The sequence below is a fragment of the Dipteris shenzhenensis genome, chromosome 17, assembly GCF_047967505.1.
Source record: "Dipteris shenzhenensis isolate YYH24624 ecotype China chromosome 17, Dip_SZ_1.0, whole genome shotgun sequence".
NCBI classification, from domain to species: Eukaryota; Viridiplantae; Streptophyta; class Polypodiopsida; order Gleicheniales; family Dipteridaceae; genus Dipteris; species Dipteris shenzhenensis.
This window is the reverse complement of record NC_141612.1, coordinates 51,466,412-51,475,505: the sequence shown is the minus strand read 5'-3', so window position 1 is coordinate 51,475,505 and position 9,094 is coordinate 51,466,412.

Sequence of the window (9,094 nt, the reverse complement as noted above, 5' to 3'; positions counted from 1 at the left end):
AAATAATGTTACATCAGGAAGCTTTGCACATATGAATCAAACGTAGTGAGTAGTCTCCAAAGATTTGAATAGCATACGTGAGTGTGTCAAATCTCTCTTCTAAAATTCTATCACACAAACATATCTAACTACTTTGCCAAAACAAATTATGCTTCAAAATTGATTGCATCATATTTTTGTTCTTTTGGTAAAATACACGAGTTGTTAGATCTGGCCAATCTTTTGCACTTTTGACTCTGGCAATAGAGCTTCAAATACTTCAGACCATTTTGGATCATAAGCGAATGTAATAAGCAAATCTAGTTTATCTCTAGTTGTCATTATACCTTGATATAATTGATACATATAATATGGTCTTGCAAAAGAAGATGGCAACACAACTCTATGTCCTGTTGCATTGCCCAATACATTATGTGTTCCATCAATTGCATTCAGCATGTATGTCAATCCTTGATAAACTTTTGCTAGGAAAGATGCTTGATTGTTGTGTATTCACATTCACCTATATTCTTCTATGGTACTATATGTATCAACAATGTATTGTTGGAGCAATCTTTCCCCACGCAGAAGGCATGCATTTGCACCTTGTCTCACTTGTAGACGGTATGCATAGTATTCTCTTTGTGTAATATACTCGTCTCTGTATCTCATGTAATGATACGTGATAAAAAATATCACCAAATGGCATGTGTATATGCTAACCGTCCTCCCCTCGAGGAAACAAAAGAACATATACTAGTGGCATGTATGATCAATGCAAATTATATATCCTTTTGACACTCCCATTGCAGCTTAAAATTTGAATATCTTGGTTTTCGACATCAAAGTCATCCCTTTGTCCTAGCATGATAACAACAATCTCATTGGTAGTGGGAGCTAAGAGGTTGAACGTCTTTCACAATTCACCATCTTTAAGTCTACATATGGATTTTTTTTTGAAAATTCTCCCACCGCTAATAATGCATTGGCATATGGATTTCAGACATGCATCATTTTCTACAACTCTTTCAAAATACCAGGGTCTAATCCAGGCATCTCATTCAAATAGTTTCAAAGTTTGTGTTCTCTATCAAATATATATAGCTATGCAAAACGTGGGACCTTTTGTCTAATCTCATTAGGCAACAAATTTCGAACACGATGGTATATACTACCACGAACTCAAAAGTTATGTATGCCTCTATTCCCAAAAAAAGAATCCATCTATTTGAGCATCCAGTGAGACAAATTCCATCACACTATTATAAGCCCTTATGTTCTTAAATGATTTACTCCTGGCATCATTGCCATGCAATAAAAACTATAAAGTCTTAGATGGCTTCTCTAATGGAAACAACCTTACTTGGCAAACTTTACAACAATGCTTTCCTACAACTTGATGCATATTTGTTCGACTCTCTTGCTTCCATAATTGAGCATGATAAAATTCACAAAGGAAATTCATATATCCAAGTGAATGGAGAGTAAGAGCACAACAGACCAATGGATATAGAGCATCATCTCTAAAAGGAAATCGACACTAGATAGAGAAGCACTCATCTGCATTGGAAATTGTATCTATGTTGCTGGCAATGCGTTGGTTGTTGGCTATTAACATGTTGTCTTGCAATTGAATGTCTATAAGCCCTAGTTGCAACCATAGATATCCTTCTACTTATAATAGGATTTTTTGTGTATTTCTTTCTCCAAAAGCCAAATTAAGTGCACCATGAGGACAAAGTTCGTATGTTTCTAGGAGCTTGTCTTTTAAATATTATTCTTTGTCTAGCAACATCACGACTTGCCCTATGTGTTGAATGTAACATCCTACTCCTATGAAGAGATACTGAATGTGAAACGTGTTCCACCATCTCCTATAAACTAAAACAACTCTCTTTCTCTCTCTCTCTCTCTACCTATATGCACGTATACATGTATATATATATATATAAATAGTATGTATGTATATGTATGCATGTATGTATGTATGCATGTATGTATGTATACATACATACATACATACTGTATATATATAAAACATGTTTATTGTTTATTATTTGGGCATATGAGTGAGCATCTCTATGTAAGTTGACTATGGTGTTACTATATTTATGTGTGTCTATATGTGTGCATGTTATTGCTTACATACGTGTCCGTATATACATATACATATTTGTGTGTGTCTGTATATACATTTACATATATATATATATATATATAACATGTTTATTGTTTATTATTTGGGCATATGAGTGAGCATCTCTATGTAAGTTGACTGTGGTGTTACTATATTTGTGTGTGTTTGTATGTGTGCATGTTATTGCTTACATACATGTGTATGCTTCAAGGATGCATCGACATATTTGCATGCATGTGCTTACATGTGTGTCTACTGAATCTCACATGTTTACATGCATGTCCTCACATATGCATGCTACATGCATTTACATGTATGCCTCTTGATTTCTCACTCAAATAATTATTATCCACCATTTTTCATAATTAATAAATGGAGTTGCACATGTATGCACATTCTTTTAAGATGTCGACTTACATATGAGTGAGTGGCTCTATGTCACTTGATTGTGGTGTTACTATATTTGTGTGTGTCTATATGTGTGCATGTTACTGCTTACATACATGTGTATGCTTCAAGGATGCTTCGACATATTTGCATGCATGTGTTGACATGTGTGCCTATTGAGTCTCGTATGTTTACATATGTGTCCTCACATATGCATGCTACGTGCATTTACATGTATGCCTCTTGATCTCTCACTCAAATAATTATTATCCACCATTTTTCATAATTAATAAATGGAGTTGCACATGTACGCACATTCCTTTAAGATATCAACTTACATATGAGTGAGTGGCTCCATGTAAGTTGACTGTGGTGTTACTATGTTTGTGTGTGTCTATATGTGTGCATGTTACTGCTTACATACATGTGTATGCTTCAAGGATGCTTTGACATTTTTGCATGCATCGACATATTTGCATGCATGTGTTTACATGTGTGTTTATTGAGTCTCGTATGTTTACATGTGTGTTCTCACATATACATGCCTCTTAATCTCTCACTCACATAATTATTATCCACCACTCCATAATTAATAAATGGAGTTGCACATCTAACACACATTCCTACATGGCAACACCATATTCTAGCTCTAGAAAAATCTGAGTAAGCTTAAAGTGTTGTTCTTGCAAATGAAAACTTGGTTTAAAAAATTTGTGCAATAGACACATACTGAATAACCTAACGATGAACTAACTATGAAAATTGTTTGGTAAAACTTTGGGTTCCAATACAATATCAAATTAGATGTCCCAAAGTAACTTTAATTGCCATGGGTTGAAATACGTTCCTTCTTACGGTTCAGTCTTGTCATAATAGTTGTCAACCTATTCAAACTAACATTAAATGTTGACACCTCAACGTGCAACAAAGTAACTTGTTCCTTTAAGATGCCGACTTCTAGCCTATAACCTTTGTCTCACAGACTATTGAACCTTCTCCACCACCCCCTAGAAGATTCTGCATGTGCTCATTTGTGACCATGCTATTGAACCTTCTCCACCACCCCCTAGAAGATTCTGCATATGCTCATTTGTGGCCTTCATGCAATTCTCAATCTGGGTAATCCTCAAATTGATAGTTTCAACAGACATGCCCATTCCCTCTCTCATTGCTCCACCATCATTCAAATGGATTTCACCCCATAGGGAGCTAAGATATGTATTGTTCATTGAATCCACATGCTTAGTACACTCACATATATATCTTGGATGGACTTTAATTGCTTTGCAACAATGATAGCATGTTGCCTTGAAGATGAATGACACCTAGTGGTCTTTCTGGTTGTACAGGTGGATGACCCTACCCTTGCGAGACATCTCATTGTACAGAGATGTCATCATCATTTAGGTGTTGTGCAATAGCAATGGTGCTTTTAAGAGATGATGGGCACTCAGATGTTTGTTTGGTTGCATAGGTGGAAGATACCCCCTTGCGAGTTGTTTCACCGTTCGAAGACATTGTCTCTCACATATGGTTGACACCATGATATTAGGAATCACCTCTGCAACATTTGTGACTGTGTCCAAAATAAAGTGTGTGAAAATATGTATATGTTTAGAATGGTTACATGTGTGTATCTGGATGTGTGCAAGTATACATGTAATAATTGAGAATGTCTATTAGGTAGATGATGGTGGGGGTCCATGCATGGTAATACCATGATGGTACCCACTCTACATATAACGGTTGGACTTCTCATTTGTCACTTCCAATCGTACATTGATGAAATTGTTTACTACAACCCTTTGCATTCGGAAGGCAAGGCTCTATTATGGATGGGAGACACCAAACGATTGGGCATCCATACTCCATATTTTTTGTCTAATCCTCTAGAGATGTTTGTTTAATTTGAATTTTATCTCTCAAATTTAGCAAATTTCCTTGAGATCAACCACCACTCGCAAGAGTAGGACTTGTTCAAAATGTTTCACAATCCTGGTTGTATCTATCAAAGGAGAAATTACAAGCAAAACATTGTCAGTCATTTTGGTGTTAAAAAACTTTTGAATCCCCTCATATTTCTTATAGTGGAATATCTATAAAACTCTATGATAGGTAATATCAACATGGATCTTGCATTTTGATGGTACCAGAGTATAAGCCCTCAACAAAACTAAGTCTTGGGTAGGTCTAATAGCTATAGAAAGAATCGTATATCGGCACAACAATTTTGTGTCAGCTAGCACATGCAACCAGGTCAAGTAATCATCACTCCTTTTTGGCCATCAAAACCTCAATAGCATCACATTTTCAACTTAGTTGTATGATGGGATTCACATTTGGTATGCCAACAAGTTTGGGAAATGGAAAGTCCGCAATGTAAGTTTGGCTCAATGACAATAGGAAGCTCTAGTTCTTTGCCAAGAGTTTGAAGTTAGTAACAATCCAACATATCATAAGAGCACTCATGAAGAAAATCATGGCACCATCTCTGGGGAGAATGGCTTGCATGTGGGTCATAATTTGTAGGGAGTGTAGAAGTTGTGGGCAACGTGAAACTCCTTACCATGTATACCTTGACCAAGAGGCATGTATTCAAGCCATCAACTGAATATGCTTAAAATCTATTGCCCAAAAGAAGAAGGATGTCGCCCATGGAGAAACAAAGCTCTATAAAAGATGAAGGAAATACTTACATAAAAAGTGATGACTCCAAAGCAGATAGCAAACCCACCCACAAGGATTCAACGAGCGAAGGCATAGATCCACCAAAGAAAGATAAATAACCAAAGTACATTGAGATCAAGTGTCACTCCTGGGGCGCCAACTCAATATGTAATATGTTACTACCCTCGTCCAAAATCTAGGGCATGGGGGGACAAGGTCCGTATATAATATGCATGGATTTTCTATAAAAATTTCAAATATGCAAGGGAAAAATATAAAAATTTCATGTCCCCTCTCCCACAAAATATAAGGCATATACCTTGAAAAATATGCAAGCTTTTAAGATTTGTACATATTTTTCATAATATGTGAGGCCCAAGGGGGGGGTATTTTGGATGGGGGGGGTAAAACAAAAAATACACTAAAATATGAAAACCCATCTTCTTTCAAATTAAGGTAACTGTTTCATCTGTTACCCAAATTTCAAGGTGTAAAGACATATTTGAAGCTCTTTTAGTGTAAAACACAACCATGTTAATTTGAATAATTTCTACTCATGGCATATTGTTAAATTCATCTCATACTCAAGATTTTGATACGTTTTCTTACTAGAGGGAGTTGGCACCCTAGGGTGTCACTTGAGGAATCAAGAATGTGTCTCCAAAGATTGACCTGACCAGTGAAGGGTGAGAGCCTAGTCAAGCCAAGAGTAATGAGAGATTAGTCAAAATGTCATCCTCAGCAAGAGTAAATGTTGAATTTCATGAGTTTTGAGGAGGATTGGAGGATGATGATCCATCTGGTCATCTCCAAAGTGTTAACCCTATGTTAACCAAGTATGTGCATGTAACATGCAACAAGATTATATAAACCATTCATACTTTATAAAGTTTCTCAATCAATATCCAATTAGGTATGTCAAGGATTGGGAATAACTAAAGGACCAAGGCCCACTAATATAAACCAAAAGTAGGTCAAAATGGCTCGATTATTTGCCTTTGAAATGAGGGCATTAGTCAATCACCTAAGCATAAAAACCACATGATAAGACCATGAGAACTTGGTTGCTAAGTGGTTGGTAGCTACAAATGTAATCCATGATCTAAAAACACGTGAAGGACATCTGCATTGGGTTGTTGTAAATGGAGAGGTGTATGATGTCCTTTACAAATAAAGACAAAGAAAAGGGAGAAGGAAGAAAGCAATGATGAAGAGGATGAGGAGATGCCTCACTAGGGAAACCTCATCCTTTACTACCTATGTCACACCATTCTATAAAGATAAATTAGGGCTCTGAGGTTGAGGTTTCAAATTCCAATCCTCAACCTACACCTTACTTTATTTACCTCAACTCTCAGTTAGACTTTGTCTCATCATATTGTTGGCTAGACTTTGTTGGGCTAGTCATTTCTACTATTGGCGTGTTTCCTTGTAATTCTTTGACAATTTTTTGTATGGTGTCTTTCTACTCCAAATAAATTATTCTCTTATAGTGACTTTCCTTCAGTGTTCTAAGTAACCAACCTCAAGAATGGGTTTCATATATGCATTCATTGAGTCTAGCTATGCTATCTTGATTAGTGCCAATCCACAATCCATGTCATGATCCACCTCATTCATTTACTATTGTTGTATAATAGCTTCACATGTTCTTGTCATAATTAGCACTCAATCCTTGACCTTGAGAACTATCTCTATCTCGATTAGTGCCAATCCACAATCCATGTCATGATCCACCTCATTCATTCACTATTGTCGTATAATAGCTTCACATATTCTTGTCATAATTAGCACTCAATGCTCAACCTTGAGAGCTATCTCTTTCTTGATCAATCATCCTTGGTCTTCTTGGTCATCCTTGCCTCTTGATCCTTTTGCTTCCTTATAGTTCTTGTACCTACACTCCTTGGTGTCATGACCTACCTTGGTGCAAAGGTTACATTTGTTGGGCATACGATCCACTCTAATGCACTTGGCACACCACTTTTCTTAGATCTAGATTTTTCTTCCCAATCCTTGCAATACGTTTTTTGACTCAGCTATGAGGCATCCACCAATAATGTAAGACCACCTAGTACAATTGAGGAAGAAGAGCCTAAGGATGCAAGCCAAAGTAATTTCAAGCCTCGCGCAGCACATGGGAACAATTCAAGGTATTAAAGATCTCCCTTAGCATGGGTAAATTAACAAAATGGCTCCATATTCAACAAATCTATTCCAACGAATAATTGTAGGAAGGCAACAAGACCATAGCATTATGGGTGTATAGGATGGCATACAAGGGAATTACTTCACACACATTTCATTTTATCTTACTAGTTAGAAGCCGCTACACATGGTGTAGAGATGGTGCATTTTATGACTTAGCACTGATGCAACTTGGCAGAATGGCATGCACGATTTCTCGAACTAAGGCAAATTTGTGGCAGCAACGACTCAAACAATTAATTTGCAATCTCTCCAATCCTTGGAGAAGAAGAATCCGATTCATGGCTTATCAAGTATGGGTAAGTGAAGCATGTGTAGCACAACAAAGAAGGAACTAGTTACGGGGTCCACTAGGATTAGTTCACATTAATATTGCAAGGTATGTGCTAGACACACCATCATTAAAAGAGAGTAAATATATTTGATTATTTCGTCAATGAATATATTAGGAAAGTATTTAGATATTCTATAAAGAGAGATCCAAAACCTTTGAAATATTCAAAGCCTTCACACTAATGGAAGTAGCTCAATCATACACATGAGTTTATAGAGTCCCGCAAGCAATGACATCTTGGGGCAAGATACTATAGTAGGTACTCCAGAGTAGAACAATGTTGCTAAAGAAGGAACATGGTGAAAGTACCCAATGCATGTTGTAGACAAGCCTACAAAACATTTTCTAGCTAGAAGAAACAAGCACCCTAGTGTTTTCTATAAATCACTCACTAATACATGGACTCAATGGCATCAAATCAAAGAGGCATGGATAGAAGTCTTGACACAAGAGAAGCAAGTGGGGAGACATTAAAAAAATATATTGATCAAGATCAAACCCTCAACCTAGAAGGGTTAAAAAATTGGTGGAAGAAGGAAATGACTTTGTTAAGGATAAGAAGCACAAAGACATTGAGTTTAGATATGCCATCAAAATTCATAGACAAGAAACCAACACCCCCATGTGGTCTCCGGTCAATTTTTAAATATCAAGAGTCATATGACAAAATGTAAACCTATCAACACTCTAATTGAGACAAGTCTTTAGATTGAAAGAAAATAGCTCCAAGGCACTGCATTATAGTAACAAACAATTGGAAAGTTGACTTATTTGATGACAATAGCCAGAATAAACATCTATCTTCATTGATAAGAATATCAAAACCCATGTCAGCATCATTGGACACATCTTATAGGGTTGGTCAATCAATTTAAGGCAAGCCCATCTAATTAAAATTGAAAATTGATTAAAAGAATTGTCAAATACTGTAAAGATACAACATAGCATCAATTTTATAGTTCAAAGATATACAAGAAACCATAGTCATGGGTCATGCAAGGAGGTAAAGAGACAAAGCCAACAAATGACTATAGTTTTAATCCATAGATTGGACAAGCAATAAGCAATACACAATCACTTTGTTGACAATAGAAGCAAACTACATATTTTGCTTTTTCAAAATGGATATGTGAAGAAATATTTACTATAGAAGCGTTTAGGTGAACTTCGGTTTAATCCAAGAGGAAGCTACTATGTTCTATGTGATAACATAAGGGCAAATGCTCTAACAAACAAATCTATAAGATCATGGGAGGGGGAAGTACACCCATATATTCCTATATTCCATTCGATGTCAAATCAAGGAGGGAGAAATTGGACCACTATTTTATTAGAAAATCAACTAGTAGACCTACTCGCCAAGGCATTGCCATGACTTTGAA